Below are 15566 nucleotides of genomic sequence, written 5' to 3'. Positions count from 1 at the left end.
CATACCCTTCATATTGGCATCAACCTGTAAGTGTCAGAGTTACATCACCAACACTTCCCATTAAGCCCCACCCCTCAACAGTGCTACACTGGGGATTAAGTTTCCAACACATGAATTTCAGGGACACATACAGGCCACAACAAGGGGGCAATGACTTCAGTCATGGGGAATACAGAACATCCAAGAAAACCGGAGTAGATGGCTGATTTCACCAGCCCTGGGAGAAGAGGTTGATTTTGACAAGCAGAAATGGAAGGTTCCAGATCTAGAGACAATGTGAGCAGGAGAATAAGAAAGAGAACAGTTTGTATCCCAGAGCAAAATGACTCCTCTTCATGAGCTCAAAACATCTGAAGAAGGAGTCCTGGCACATAAGACTGAGAAGTATAGCTGGGACCAGAGGGACAGTCACTGACAGGTGATAATACAAGATGACAGAGCAGATCCCAGCTCCAGGAAAAACCAGGTCTCCTGGCATTAAGGACATGTCCATAACTGATGTCAACAGGCACTCTAACACAGGGGCCAAGCATGGCTGTGTGTTGAACTGTGTTCCCTGCCAAATCCCAACCCCTGGGGCCTGCAAACACGAGCTTCTTGGGAAACTGGGTCTTTGTAGATGTGACCAACGTAAGAGGAGGTCACACTGAAAGAAGGTAGGCCCCCTCCTTCCAATGACCGGAAATCTCATAAGACAAAGCAGGAGACTGGAAATAGACACACAAATGGGTGAAGGCAGCAGAGATGAGGGTGACAGTATCACAAGCCAGGGGACTCCAGGGGCCACCAGACACTGCAAGGGGTAAGGAAGCATTTTCCCTAGAGCTTTTGGAGGGAGCTGCCCCTGCCAGCACCTTGATGAGTGACTTCTAGACTCTAGAATTGTGAAGGAATAAATCCCTGCCATTGTGAAGCATCCAGTTTACGGTACCACATTGCAGGAGCTCCAGGAAACTAAAGTAGACATGAATTGGGTTTTACTGGAAAATGTTCTTCAGGGAAGACAGAACAGTCCGCGGACATGGGAGGCGACTAGAGAAAACACAGGCAGGACTGCAGCTATGGATAGAGCAGCATGGAAGCAGAAAGGGAGAAAAAGGCAGAAGGCAGCCAAGCCTCCAGTGCCAACAACATGACCCAGGGCCTGGGTTCAATCCGAGTCTGAATGGGTCCATCCATCGGCTTAATCCCCCATTGAGATCTAATCACTGGGCGCCTGGGCTGCCACAGGGGCTTTGTTCATTCCTGCCGGGGTCCACACAGTCTTTATTCTTCCCAAAGCCCCAGTTGAGAGAAGCACTTTGCGATCAATTCCCGTGTGTAAGTGGATTACAAAACAAGAAAATGTGACATGGGAGCCACGTCGTTCCACCAGGCACTACCTACCCAAAAACGAATGCACACATACAGGAATGCGAGTTTTCTGGTTGTAAAAGTAACCCCTACTTATTGTAAAACATTTCACAGAGAAAATTATCCTAAAGTAAAAAGGATGACCCCTAATCTCAACTCAGAAAATACTTACCCTGGGTATTTTGAGTATCTAATGCAACAAAAAGAATCATGTGTAAAAAAAAAAAAAAGAAAAGAAAAAAAACTTTGCCAGAATTTTCCTGAAGAATCACCCAGACAGAGTAAGAAAATGAGGAAGGGGTGGGAGGCAGAAACAACTCCAAAACATACCTGGGGAAAATGGAGAAGGGTGGCCCCAGGAAATTAAAGGTCATTAACCTTTTTTATTTTTAAGATGTGTTTATTTATTTGAAAGTTGGAATTACAGAGAAGGAGAGATCTTCCATCCACTGGTTCATATCCCAAATGTCCGCAATGACCCGGGCTGGGCCAGGCCAAAACCAGGAGCCAGGAGCGTCCTTCAGATCTCCCTCATGGGTGATAGAGGCCCAAGCATTTGGGCCATCCTCCACTGCTCTTCCCAGGTGCATTAGCAAGGAAATGAATTGGAAGTTGAGCAGCTGGACCTCCAAGCTGCACCAACATGTGATGCCAGCATTACAGGCAGTGGCTCCATCCACTATGATACAACAAGGACCCTGATTAACCTTTTTGTTTGTTTGTTTGTTTGTTTAAAGATTTATTCATTTATTTGAAAGTCAGAGTTACACAGAGTGAGGAGAGGGAGAGCGAGAGCGAGAGCGAGAGAGAGAGAGAGAGAGAGGGGTCTTCCATCCGATGGTTCACTCCCCAGTTGGCTGCAACAGCCGGAGCTGCATTGATCAGAAGCCAGGAGCCAGGAGCTTCTTTTGGACACAAAAAGCTTCTCCCACAAGGGCGCAGGGGCCCAAGGACTTGGGCCCATCTTCTTCTGCTTTCCCAGGCTATAGCAGAGAGCTGGATGTGAAGTGGAGCAGCCGGGTCTCGAACTGGCACCCATATGGGATGCTGGCACTTCAGGCCAGGGCGTTAACCCACTGTACCGGCCCCCCCTGATTAACCTTTTTTAAAATTTATTGATTTAGTTTAAAGGCAGAGTTACAGAGTCCAGGGAAACACAGAGAGAGACCTTCCATCCATTACTTCATTCCCCAGATGGCTGCAATAGTCAAGCAGGTCAAAGTCAGCAGCCAGGAACTGCATCCAGGTCTCCCACATGGGTGGCAAGGGCCCAACCACTTGGGATGTCTTCCACTGCCTTACCAGACACTTTAGAAGGGAGCTGGATCCGAGGTGGATCATCTGGGACTCAAATCAGTACTCTGACACAGGATGCTGCCATCGCAGGCAGCAGCTTAACCCACTGTGCCACACACAATGCCCGCCCCCATTAACCTTCTTTTTAACACTGCTACAAGTCAAAAACTGTATCCATGTCAAAGGAGGAAATTCAAAGGCATGCATCTCGAAGTAATCCTAGGTCACTTCGTTAAGCTGCGGAACTGAACACAGTCCTGATGAAGCTCTCTGATGGAATGCCACAAAGTCACTTTTCCAAGCTGGAAAAGCCATACCTTCTTATTTCCTTGAGAGACTTCATTTTTTTTTTTTTTTTTTTTTTTTTTTTGCCCAAATTAAAGTTTCCTAGCAACCATAACATAGCAACCAGGCCCTGGGAGCCAGTCTCCCCAAAGCACTGGAACGCTGAGCTGTCTCAACTTTGGGGCTACGTCCCAGAATGGGAGTGGGGCAGAGGTGGGGGGAGTTGGGGATGTCTCCAGGGGCTGTTATAAAGATTAGGTCCAGCGCTCCAGAAGGCAAGATGCTGGTTACTGTGAGGCCCATAAATTTGCTTTTCTTGACACAGATGGGATTAGAAATTGCTACATCACAGGCTGAGAAGGCAAGATTTATGGCAATTAAAATTCAGAGGCTGTCCACGAGGAATGACTCCAGCTCTCCCCACTCCAGTAAGCTACACTCACTAGTCCTGGTATAAAGAATGGGCAGCTAACTGGGATCTTTAAGGGTGGTAGCATGAAACCTCCAGGTTGCTAATACAACCCAGCAACATGAACTAAGGAAGTCTCAATTGTGGCAACAGTTCCCACACCTTCAAGGTCATTTGGTTTGATATAAGTGGTGAGGAAGGCCAAGGTTGCAGGCAGAGTCAACCCCCAAATTAAAGCAATTAATTGTTGGGGGCAGGGGAATTTACAAAATCTATTTTTAAATAATTAGTTTGTAAAATTGTTTAGTAAGTAAAAACCATAGTTATGAGGTTTTAATTTCTTACATTACAACAAAATGCTAAAATTCAATTGGTATAATTGCAGAACTGAAATTATACTTTCTAATCACAGATTTCAAGAAGAGATCATTAATTATTCTAACATGGATAAACCTTTCCTAAAATGTCAGAGGAGACCTTGCACTGGAAATGTTTTCAATGTTCCATAACGGACTGAGGAGGAGAAAACACAGGAGGTCGTCCAGCGGCACTTCTCCATAACGATGACCACAGCAGATCTGAGGATGAGGAGAGGCCTTTCATGATATAGTTGTTAGGGGGCGGGCATTTGGTGTAGTTGTTAAAATGCTTGAGGCGCCCACATCCCCAGCTAGAGTGGCTGGGTTCAAGTACTGCCTCCGCTTCTGATTCCAGCTTCCTACTAATGCTCACCCTGGGAGGCAGCAAATGAAGGCTCAGCACTTGGGTCCCTGATACTCAGGTGGGAGACCTGGATGGATCACCAAGCTCCTGGTTTCAGCCTGGCCCAAAGTCAGCTGCTATGTGCACTGTTGGTAAGCCAACAGGTAGAAGATCTCTGCTTTTCAAATAGATAAAAATTTTAAGTGATACACTCATTGGCAATATCCTGCAAGTATGCATGGAGAAGCCCTAAATGCCTTAAATTTAAGAATTTTCTTTTTTTTTTTTTTGATTTATTTATTTATTTGAAAGAGTTACACAGAGAGAGAGGAGAGGCAGAGAGAGAGAGAGAAGTTTTCTATCCGATGTTTTACTCCCCAGATGGCTGTAACAGCTAGAACTGCATCTATCTGAAGCCAGGAAACAAGAGCTTCTTCCAGGTCTCCCACACGTGTGCAGGGGCCCAAGGACCAGGGTCATCTTCCACTGCTTTCCCAGGCCATAGCAGAGAGCTGGATGGGAAGTGAAGCAACCAGGTCTTGAATCAGCATCCATATGGGATACCGGCTATGCCACAGCACCAGCCCCTAAGAATTTTCTATCCAGGGGCCGGCATTGTGGCATAACAGGTAAAGCCACCACCTGCGACGCCAGCATCCTATATGAGCACCAGTTCGAGTCCAGCTGCTCCACTTTCAATCCAGCTCCCTGCTAATCACCTGGGAAAGTAGCAGAGGATGGCCCAAGTGCTTGGGCCCCTGCACCCATATAGGAGGCTGGGAAAAAGCTCCTGGCTCCCTGGCTTCGGTCTGGCCCAGCCCTGGCCATTGCAGCCATTTGGGAAGCGAACCAAAGATGAAAGACTCTCTGTGTCTCTCTCTCATTCACTCTGTAACTCTGCCTTTCAAATAAATAAAATAATTTTTAAAAAATTTTAATAAAAGAATTTTCTATTCTAAATAAAATTATTTATTAATTTAATTCCAACTAAAGAAAAATAACCAAAAGGTGATGCCTCAAAATAGCTTCAATTCAAACAGCTAGAAAACATGAGCTGCTTTCTGGGGCAAGAAAATTTCAATTTGCAATATTTAATAATATTTGTGCCCTTCAAATGCAGGTTTCTCAGCACTATGTTGTGTGGATGCAGGACCAGAGAATTCTTTGTCCAGGGGACTTCTCTGTGCACTGCCTGGGAACATCCTTGGCCTTTATGCTACAGATTTCACTAGAAACTCCTGGTCCTGACAACCAAAAAACACACTGTCCCCAGGAAGGCAAAACTGCCCCTAACTGAGAACCTCCGTCCTCATACAACACAACAAAAAAAACCTATCACCCATTAAGCATTTACATCCAAAAGCTGATGTCCAAAGAGAGTTCACATGAACACCACACTGCAAATATTTCCTTCAACTAAGCTTTGGAAAATAAATAAAACAATGAAGTCATTCACAGAGTTCTTTAAGTAAATGAAGTATTCCCCCCTTTGAAAAGTGTGAAATCGGGGTTTGAAAACACAGCATTTCCTGTGCTCCTTTCCTCAATCTGTAACTTAGTTGTGCTGGGATAACTGGTGCACTGTTCAAAAGAGAAGGTAAAGCTAATCCATCACCTAGCCATGGAGCAGAAAAGATTGACAGAATCCTAACGAAGGAAACGCTCTCTACTGATCTGCTTTCAAAAGCAAATGACATGCAAAGGACATCATCGAGAAGGGAAAAATGACAACCCACAACACAGAGAAAATGCCCACAAATCATACAACGGGTCTTCAAAAAGCTCACGGAAAATATATATCATAAAAAATATGCATGCATTTCAAATTTTTGCACCAAACTAAAATTACCTTTTAATTCCATTAACTTTTTAATTTTAATTTTTAATTAAATTTTAAATTTAATTTTAATTTCCATTAACTTTCTGAAGCCCTTTCGTATCCCTTTGGAGACTTGCATCTAGAATATACAAAGAATTCTAACTTACAAAGAGACAAAACCCCACTGAAAAACAGGCAAAGGATCTGAATAGACTTTCCCAAAGAAAACGCACAATCAGAGAATTCAAATCAAAGGCACAGGAGACACCACCTCTCACCCACTAGAATGGTAATAATCAAAAAGACACAAAACAGGGCCAGCAGTGTTGTGGCACAACAGGTTAAGCCACTGCCTGCAACAGCAGTATCCCATATCAGAGCACTGGTTCAAGTCCCAGCTGCTCCAACGTAACTCCCTGCTAATATGCCTGGGAAACCAGAAGATGGCACAAGTGCTTGGACACTGCCACCCATGTGGAAGACTCCAGTGGAGTTCCCAGCTCCTGGCTTCAGCCTGGCCCAACCAGCCAGGCTCAACCCTGGCCATCGTGGCCATTTGGGAAGTGAACCAATGAATAGACTCTCTCTCTCTCTCGCTCTCTCTCTCTCTCTCTCTCTCTGTTATTCTGCCTCTCATATAAGAAAATCAACCTTTTTATTGAAAAACAGATATTCAAACACATATTTAGACCAAAACGTGGGGGAAAAACTCAACATCCATTAACTGATATATAGATAAACAAAATGTGGTCTATCCATGCAGTGGAATATTATTCAGCCCCAAAAAAGTACAGAATGCTGATGTATGCTACAACATGCATGATTCCTGAAAACAGTACGCTAAATGAAAGAAGCCATTCACCAAAGGCTATATAATATATGATTCCATTTCTAGGCAATGTCCCAAATAGGCAAATCTGTGGAGGCAGAAAGTGGACTAGTGGTCGTCAGATGCTGGTGGAAGGAGCAGAGAAGGGAAATGACCGCTAATGGGTACAAGTCTTCCTTTTGGGAATGACAGAAATGTCCTCAAACTGACTGTGACTGTGGTACATACCAAAAAAATCACTGAATTGCATACTAAAAAGAGACAAAATATCCTGTATGTGACTATCTTAAAGCTGTAACAAAAACCAAAGCTTCCTGTAGAGGTGCATAGAAAATTCAACCACAATTACAGAAACAAAATGTAACAACACCATCTAACCATTGTAACCAATCCTAACAACTGACAAAGCCTGGGATCTAAGAGAGAGGAAAGTTGCTGAGAAAGGAAGATCAGGACAACATTTTCATGTTTAAAAAGGGAGTAGTTAAAAGTCTCTGTCCTGGGGCCAGCACCGTGGCTCAATAGGCTAATCCTCCGCCTGCAGCACTGGCACACCAGGTTCTAGTCCCGGTCAGGGTGCCGGATTCTATCCCGGTTGCTCCTCTTCCAGTCCAGCTCTCTGCTATGGCCCAGGAGTGTAGTGGAGGATGCCCCAGGTCCTTGGGCCCTGCACCTGCATGAGAGACCAGGAGAAGCACCTGGCTCCTGCCTTCGGATCAGCGCGGTGGGCCGGCCACAGCATACCGGCCACAGCAGCCACTGCGGGGTGAACCAACGGCAAAGGAAGACCTTTCTCTCTATCTCTCTCTCTCACTGTCCACTCTGCCTCTCCAAAAAAAAAAAGTCTCTGTCCTGGGCTAGCACTGTGGCACAGCAGGTTAAAGCCATGGCCTGTGGTGCCAGCATCCCATATGGGTGTTGGTTCAAGTCCCGGTTGCTCTACTTCTAATCCAGCTTCCTGCTAATGCACCTAGGAACGCAGCAGAAAATGGTCCAAGTCCTTGGGCCCCTGCACCCATGGGTGAGATTCAGAAGAAGCTCCTGGCTCCTGGCTTCGGCTTGACCCAACCCCAACCACTGTGGCCATTTGGGGAGTGAGACAGTGGATGGAAGACCTCTTTCTCTCTCTCTCTCTCTCTCTTTCTCTCCCTCTTCTATAACTCTGCCTTTCAAATAAATAAAACAAATCTTTAAAAAAAAAAAAAAGTCTCAACAGTGATTGATAGAACTAAATTAAAGGTCCATGCAAGTAACATAAAGATCGAAGTATTATCAATATAAGCACCTGCCATGGGTTGTATCCTCCAAAAGTTGATGTATTGGAAACTTAACCTTCAAATTTATATGTTAATGGTATTTGAAAGTGATGCTTGGCCGGCGCAGCGGCTCAATAGGCTAATCCTCCACTTAGCGGCGCCGGCACACTGGGTTCTAGTCCCGGTCAGGGTGCCGGATTCTTTCCCGGTTGCCCTTCTTCCAGGCCAGCTCTCTGCCTAGTGGAGGATGGCCCAAGTGCTTGGGCCCTGCACCTCATGGGAGACCAGGAGAAGCACCTGGCTCCTGCCTTCGGATCAGCGCAGTGCGCCGGCCGCAGCGCGCCAGCCGTGGCGGCCATTGGAGGGTGAACCAATGGCAAAAGGAAGACCTTTCTCTCTGTCTCTCTCTCTCTCACTATCCACTCTGCCTGTCAAAAAAAAAAAAAAAAAGAAAAGAAAGTAAAAAGAAAAAAAAGAAAAGAAAAGAAAGAAAGAAAGAAAGTGATGCTTGTGGGAGATCAATAAGGTTAGGTGAAGTTATGGTGAGATCATGCAGATGGGGCCCCCAGGATAGCGTTAGTGGCTTTATGAAGCCAGAGGGAGACCTGAGTTGGCATAACTGCTCTGTCTCTCCACCGGAATTCCTGGCCATGTCTTGTTGTAGCAAGAAGGCCCCCAGTAGGGGTCAACATTGTGGTGCAGTGGGTTAAGCCCCCAACCTATAATGCCAGCATCCTAATGAGGAACATAAAGTCAAGTCCTGGCTGCTCAGCCCCTTGCTAACATGCCTGGGAAAGCAGCAGAAGATGGCCCAAGTACCTGCCACCCATGTAGGAGAACCAGGTGGAGTTCCTGGCTCTTGGCTTTGTAGGGCCAAGTCCCAGCCACCAAAGTCATCTTTTCCTCTGTGTGTGTGTTTTTCTCTGTGTGTTGTGTGTAACTTTGTTTTCAAATAAATAAATAAATCTTTTTTTTCTTTTTTTTTTTTTTTTTTACAGACAGAGTGGACAGTGAGAGAGAAAGAGAGAGAGAGAGACAGAGAGAAAGGTCTTCCTTTGCCGTTGGTTCACCCTCCAATGGCCACCACGGCCAGTGTGCTGCGGCTGGCGCACCGCGCTGATCCGATGGCAGGAGCCAGGTGCTTCTCCTGGTCTCTCGTGGGGTGCAGGGCCCAAGCACTTGGGACATCCTCCACTGCACTCCCTGGCCACAGCAGAGAGCTGGACTGGAAGAGGGGCAACCGGGACAGAATCCGGAGCCCCGACTGGGACTAGAACCCAGTGTGCCGGCGCTGCTAGGCGGAGGATTAGCCTGTTGAGCCGTGGCGCCGGCCTATAAATAAATCTTAAGAAGAAAGAAAAGAAAAGAGGGTCCCCAGCAGCTTCTGGCTCCTCACTCTTAGACTTCTCAGCCGTAAGAACTCATGAGCTCAATCAGTGTCTTTCCTTTAAAATTCAACCAGGCTCAGGTATTTTGCAAAAGCAACAGAAAACAGACCAAGAGTGATACATACAATGATCACAAATGTGGAAAACAAAGATTACAATAAGTAAGTTAAACTGTTCATCATAACAAGAAGTTGAGAAATCAAAGTGGAAAATTCATAGTATTTAGAGATATAAAGATGACAACTAGAAGAACTCAAAGCAAAACTGAACAAAAGCAATTAATTCTGCAGCACACGGGACAGGGTGGGAATGAAGCAGAGTGGGGCCAGGAGACTTAATTTTCTGGTAAGCACATCTGTTCCACTTCCCAGAATGATTACTCTGCACATTGCTTTAGGAATCAAATCAAGCTTGGCATTACCTGAGTTGAAAAACTTGCATGAAATAAGAATATACTTTATGTCTGAAAAACATTAAACTGGACCATCTTTGCTGAGTGAAATCATGATTTAAATGTCAAAATTCGAGCAAAAGTGATTCCAGGTTAACAGCCAAAGACGGCATCCCTTCTAAGAAGGCAGCTTGAAAACGGATGAGGGCCCTCAAAAAGTTTGTGAAAATGTGGATTATGAAAAAGTGATGCTCGAGACCCACCTCAGAGTACCCAAGTTTGAGTCCTACCTGAACTCCAAATTCTAGCACTCTGCTAACCATGTACCTTGGGAGGCAGATGATGGCTCAAGCAGTTGGGTCTCTGCCATCTACATGGGACACACAGATTGAGTTCCTAGCTTGCAGCTTTGGTCTGGCACAGCCCTGGTTGCGATGAACATTTGGGGAATGAACCAGCAGACCAGAGATATGGATCTTGCTTTCTGTGACAAATAAACACTCTCTGTCTCTCTGCCTTCAAATAAATAAAAACTAACTTAAACGTATGCCTGGATTTTAAATATTTTTGAAGCAAAGTAAACTTACGTTTTAATATCTTTAGTCCATGAATTTTTTGAAGTAACTTCATACATGTATTCTTAAAAAAAAATCTGTAAAAAATCGTTGAGATTCAAAGAACATCTTAGGTAAAAGAAAGTGCATGTGGCACTCCCCACGTAGCAGACACTTGGACACACTCAGAAACCCAAAAGGTGAAGGGAGAGACTGCTCACCCCCGAAACACAGCAGAATTTGCCAACAGGGAATGACTATAACAATTACATAAAACAGGATTACAACTGGAGCACTTAGGACTCAGGATAACAAAAGAGAAGCACTTCTGAGAATGTCTGATAGCAGAACTCATAAACACACCAGGAAACAACAAAACCAGGAGTGCCCTGAGGTACCCCAGAGAGCTCAGGGCCTTACAGGTAAGAATGGGTCCTTGTAGTTATCAGAACTCAGGGAGTTCACACAATGCAAAAAAAAAAACTTGCCCTCCTAGTTATCACTTTCCTAGGACATCCCTGTGTCCTAGGAAGGGATGGACATGTAGCTCCTGCAAAGGAGAAAAAAAAATTTCTTGAATTCATTGGGCCAGGCTCCTAATTAATTCCCAAACAAAGCAAAACCCTCATAAGGTCACGTCAAGAATAAACCCCATGGTTGTGAACCTCTGGGAACATTGCCAAAAGAATACACAGAACTTGGTCAGGAGTCTCCAACTCATCCAGATTGCAAAGCGCCATTTGCCAGGGGCACAACTCGGGACTCTCCACTCTGCCCAGGTGGTGGGGCTGGGTCAAAAGAGATTCTGCCCCCAGAGCTGAAGAAGCCCTGGGAAGGTCAAGCCTTGGGCTTCAATGCCTCCCCACTGTGAATAGCCTGAGGACCCCTGACAGGACTGGGGAAAGGGCCCCTCAGACACCCTGCAGACCTCAGGCACACCCCACCACTGCCATCAGCCCACCTCCCAGCCCCTCTGAAGTCTGCTTCCACGCATGCTCCTGACACCTCCACAGGGAGAATCCCCAGACCCCTTCGGCATCCTGACCTCTCCTGCCCTGGGCTGCTCTACTGACTCTCTGGGGCTCATTATCACCTCTTCGGAAAGAGCAGGAAACCAGGAGCAGGAAGTCCAGCTGATCCATGTTTACAAGGTCAGCAGGTCTTGGAGAGGAAGGAGGGCGTGAAGGTGGAAGGTAGGCAGGAGATATCATTGGAGAGATCTCACTGGAGGCAAGCTTGGCAAAGGCGGGTTTTTCTGCATAATTCCCTGTTCTTCCCAAGCCAGAGAACTGTGCTTTAATTTTTAAGGAAAAACAACTGAATTGCCATAGCCTAATCTACCAGCCCCGCCCCAGAAATTCCACACTATCATACATACACACCTGTATTCTGCACCTCCTGCCTTAGCCACGACCCCCAGTGGGTACACAAAACCATGCATAGTACCAACCCCTCTACACGGTTTTTTCCTGTATATACCTGCCTATCATAGGCGCTAAATTTATAAATTGAGCACAGTAAGAGATTAAGAAAAACAAGTAACCAAATAGAACACGTATAACAATAGAGTGGAATAAAAGGTCTCTAAAATCTATGAACTGCTTATTTCCATAATTTTCCATTTAATGTTTTCAGGGCTTTTTTAATATTTATTTTTTATTTATCTGAAACGCAGAGTTACAAAGAGAGAAGGAAGAGACAGAGAGATCTTCCATCTGTTGGTTCACTCCCCAAATGGCCACAACTGCCAGGCCTGCACAAGGCTGAAGTCAGGAGCCTGGAGTTTCTTCCGGGTCTCCCATGTGGGTGCAGGGGCCCAAGGACTTGGGCCATCTTCCACTGCTTTCTCAGGCACATTCGTAGGGAGCTGGATCAGAAGTGGAGCAGTGGGGGTTCAAATCGGCACCCACAGGGGAAGCTGGCTACACAACAGTGCTGACACCTAATACTTTCAGATGTTTTACCTCAGGTAACAGAAACCACGGAAAGCCAAACTACGGATGAGGGGGAGCTACCCTACTAATTCTTCAGTCTTTAATAAAATCATATTCCATGAGGGCAGAAACTGGAATAAATAACTCGTGTTATATTTATAAAACCAAACTCACTCCTCCTCCCTTTTCTTTCACCTTCATGAAATCCAAGTGGTCCCAGAGAGAAAACACAAGGTGCTTTTCAGAAGAAACCAAGGTTTTGTCAGGCATCCTCAATGCTAGGGTACCCCACCAACAACAACAACTACACCCCAGTGGCCCCTGAGGGCAGAGTTTCCGACAAGCCCAAGCCAAGGAGGACCTTGGCCCATTCTGAAAGTGAGGTTGGGCTCGTCTGAAAGGAACTTCCTCCCACAGTTTTTCAGTGAATCATCTCTCTTTGTTTCACATCCTTTGAATGCAGACAATTGATGGGCTCACAGATCATGCCAGGGCTGTGCCCACACTCCCTGCCTTTCTGCTACTGTTTCAGTGACCCCAAGCCCCACCCCACCAGCACAATGCAATGCAAGGCCTCTCAGCCCAGCTGCACGAAAAATCTCCGCATCAAGCAAAAGAGCTACAAGATCTTTAAGAAGAATCTCACACCAACACTGGAGGAATCTCTCCGGCTTCCCTGCCCCCAAGCCCAGGCCCTCATGAATGTCTTAATGAGGCCCCAGAGACCACAGGAAAAGGAAAAGGCTTGTTGTTGGAGAGGTGTGGGGCAGGGGATGGAGGCAAAACTCCACCTCACTGCTAACGTCTCATACCCTTTTACACTGGAACACTGTGTTCTTAAAACACTCCCCTCCCTATTTTCTTCTGAGTGCCTCCTTTAATTTTTGGTGTAATTCTTTTTAAATAAGTGACATGGCCTACAATGATGATAATGTTTTTTTAAGATGTATTTATTTATTTGAAAGGCAGAGTTACAGAGAAAGAGATCTTCCATCTGCTGGTTCACTCCCCAGATGGCCACATGGCCTAGCCCAGGCAAAGCCTAGGAGCCTGGAACTTCATTCAGGTCTCCCCTATGGGTAGCAGGAGCCCAAGCTCTTGAGCCATCTTCCACTGCTTTCCCAGGCACATTAGCAGGGAGCAGGATCTAAGTGGAACATCCAGGACTTGAACTGGTACTCATACAACATGCCTGTATCACCGGCAGCAGCTTAACCAGCTGCACCAAAATACCAGCCCCAATGTTTTCCTTTTTCAAACGTAAGTTATATATACATATAGAATAGAATATTTAGGGGCCAGCATGGTGCCATAGCAGGTAAAGTTGCTGTCTACATCCCCGGCATCCCATGTGGGCGCCAGTTCGAGTACCAGCTGCTCCTCCTCCAATCCGGCTGACTGCTAACACACCTGGAAAAACAGTGGAAGATGTAGGAGGCCCGGATGAAGCTTCTGGCTTCAGCCTGGCCCAGCCCTGGCCATTGCATCCATCTGGGGAGTGAACAAGCGGATAGGAAGATCTTCCTGTCTGTCTGCCTCTCTCTCTCTCTCTCTCTCTCTCTCTCTCTCTAACCCTGCACTTCAAAGGGGGGGGGGGTAGAAAGATATGAAGTGGGGGACTGTGAGAAACAGAGAAAGCTTGCCAAGCCCTCCTAAATCTGATTTTTCTGATCCTGTATTGAGGAAAAAAATAAAAACAAAAGGGCAAAGAGGGCAGGCACTGTTGTGCAGCAGGTTAAATCCATAATGAAGTGCTAGTTCCAGTAACAACTGCCGCACACTTCTTTTTTTTTTTTTTTTTTAAGATTTATGTATGTATTTGAAAGGCAGAGTTACAGAGAGAGGGGAAAAGATAGGGAGAGGAGAGATATCTTCTACCTGCTGGTTCACTCTTCAGATGACTACAATGGCCAGGGCTGAACCAGGACAAAATCAGGAGCCAGGAGTTTCATCCTGGTCTCCCTCATGAGTGCAGGGGGCCCAAATATTTGGGCCATCTTCTGCTGTTTTCCCAGGTGCATTAGCAAGGAGGTAGAGCAGCCAGGATGTCAATCAGTGCCCACATGGGATGCCAGCATTGCAGATGCCGGCTTAACTGCTTAAATGGCTATGCCTCAACTGCATACTTCTGACCCAGCTTCTTGCTAATGCACTTGAGAGGCAGTGATGGCCCAAGTACTTAGCCACTCACATGGGAGACACAGATAGAGTACCTGGCTCCTTGGCTTCAGCTTGCCCTAGCCCTGGCACTAGCAAGAATTTGGGGAATGAACCAGCAGAAAGAAGATCTCTTTCTGTCTGTCTCTCTCTCCCTCCCTGTCACTCTGCCTTTCCAATAAAATTTTTTAAGGAAAAAAAAGGGGGGGACAGAGAAATTCACTCATAAACACACCCTCTACCCATTTGCTTAATTTAGAAAGGGAAATGTATGTGTATGTATGCAGTTTTATGGATATACACACACATGTAAACGTGTGTATGTGTGCAGACACGCATTCACACACACCCCTCCAGTGAAGACACTGCACTTTTTCTTTTTTTTAAGATTTATTTATTTATTTGAAAGGCAGAATTACAGAGAGGCAGTCGCAGGGAGAGAGAGAGAGACGTCTTCCATCCTCTGGTTCACTCCCCAGATGGCCACAACAGCCGGAGCTGAGCAGATCCAAAGCCAGGAGCCAGGAGCTTCTTCCGGATCTCCATACAGGTGCAGGGACCCAAGACTTGCGTCATCTTCTACTGGTTTCCCAGGCCATAGCAGAGAGCTGGATCGGAAGTGGAGCAGCTGGGACGCTAACTGGTATGGGATGCTGGCACTGCAGGTGGCAGCTTGGCCCGCTATGCCACAGTGCTGGTCCCCGAAACTGCTTTTGACTCAGGAGACCAAAGCCCTGGAGACCATGCAAATAAAAATCTTTCTCCGCCGCAAGGGTGAATCTGCGGTGTTCAGGAACCCGCAAGGAATCTAAGCACAGCCCATGGAAACCACATTCAGCTTAGGGCTCCTCACCCCTGCCCCTCTGCCCTTTGCACACAGGCAAAGCCCCCTCTGCAAGGCTTGGAGTGATTCCTATGCTCTCACGCAAATCCCTCATTTAGGAAATCATAAGATCCTACTGCACAACTATTAAAATGTCGCACAGAAGCTGTTGCTCCTTCAGACAGTGCCTTGGAGAAAGGAACGTGCCAAGTGTGAACACACACCCCCAGGAGGCCCACAGCAAAGCTTCCAGAGAATTCCCAGGGAGGCCTCAGAATGCCTGCGGTCCTGGGGTTCACCTGACTCACCAGAACAGCTGGAATCTGGGGGGAGGGGGGTGGACCAGGACTATGTTTCCTTTCTGGCTCCA

The 15566-nt window shown here is 46.3% G+C and overlaps 1 protein-coding gene and 1 long non-coding RNA gene across 14 annotated transcripts in view; one reads left to right on the top strand and one right to left on the bottom strand.

Annotated features, from left to right (window-relative positions):
* The window catches only part of TIAM1 (TIAM Rac1 associated GEF 1), a 445843-nt gene that overhangs the window by 427336 nt on the left and 2941 nt on the right, over positions 1 to 15566 (bottom strand). The gene's annotated exons all lie outside the window — the stretch shown is intronic.
* The window catches only part of LOC103350601 (collagen alpha-1(I) chain), a 31183-nt gene continuing 28108 nt past the window's right edge, over positions 12492 to 15566 (top strand). The window contains exon 1 of the long non-coding RNA XR_007908992.2: positions 12492 to 12594. This is a non-coding gene — a long non-coding RNA (collagen alpha-1(I) chain). The remainder of the gene's footprint in view (positions 12595 to 15566) is intronic.

Source organism: Oryctolagus cuniculus, chromosome 4 (assembly GCF_964237555.1).
Source record: "Oryctolagus cuniculus chromosome 4, mOryCun1.1, whole genome shotgun sequence".
Lineage (NCBI taxonomy): Eukaryota > Metazoa > Chordata > Mammalia > Lagomorpha > Leporidae > Oryctolagus > Oryctolagus cuniculus.
Note: the sequence above shows the minus strand (reverse complement) of the source record. Positions and strands in the feature narration are given on the sequence as shown.